We start from the raw sequence: 246 nt of genomic DNA, 5'->3' as shown, positions 1-246 counted from the left end.
GGGGGGGGGGGGGGGGGGGGGGGGGGGGGGGGGGGCAGACACCAGCCACAGAGCAGGGAGTGAGGATACGAAGACAATGGATTTGTAGCTGCTTCCTGAGAAGGGGTGGGAGCGCCCCTGGGTGGAGGGAGTCAGCAGGACACCCCCAGCAGCGAATCTGAAGAGATGGAGACTGCTCTTTCCAGTGAGGGCAGGACAGGGGAACCAGCAGGAGGGGTCTGAGTAATGAGTGAGCTCACCGGGACT

At 64.6% G+C, this 246-nt stretch overlaps 1 protein-coding gene across 1 annotated transcript in view; it reads right to left on the bottom strand.

Moving 5' to 3' along the window:
- Nucleotides 1-246, bottom strand: part of RUNX3 (runt-related transcription factor 3) — a 54,515-nt gene that overhangs the window by 22,929 nt on the left and 31,340 nt on the right. The gene's annotated exons all lie outside the window — the stretch shown is intronic.

Source organism: Myotis brandtii, unplaced genomic scaffold, assembly GCF_000412655.1.
Source record: "Myotis brandtii unplaced genomic scaffold, ASM41265v1 scaffold456, whole genome shotgun sequence".
NCBI classification, from domain to species: Eukaryota; Metazoa; Chordata; class Mammalia; order Chiroptera; family Vespertilionidae; genus Myotis; species Myotis brandtii.
This window is presented reverse-complemented; position numbering and strand designations above follow the sequence as displayed.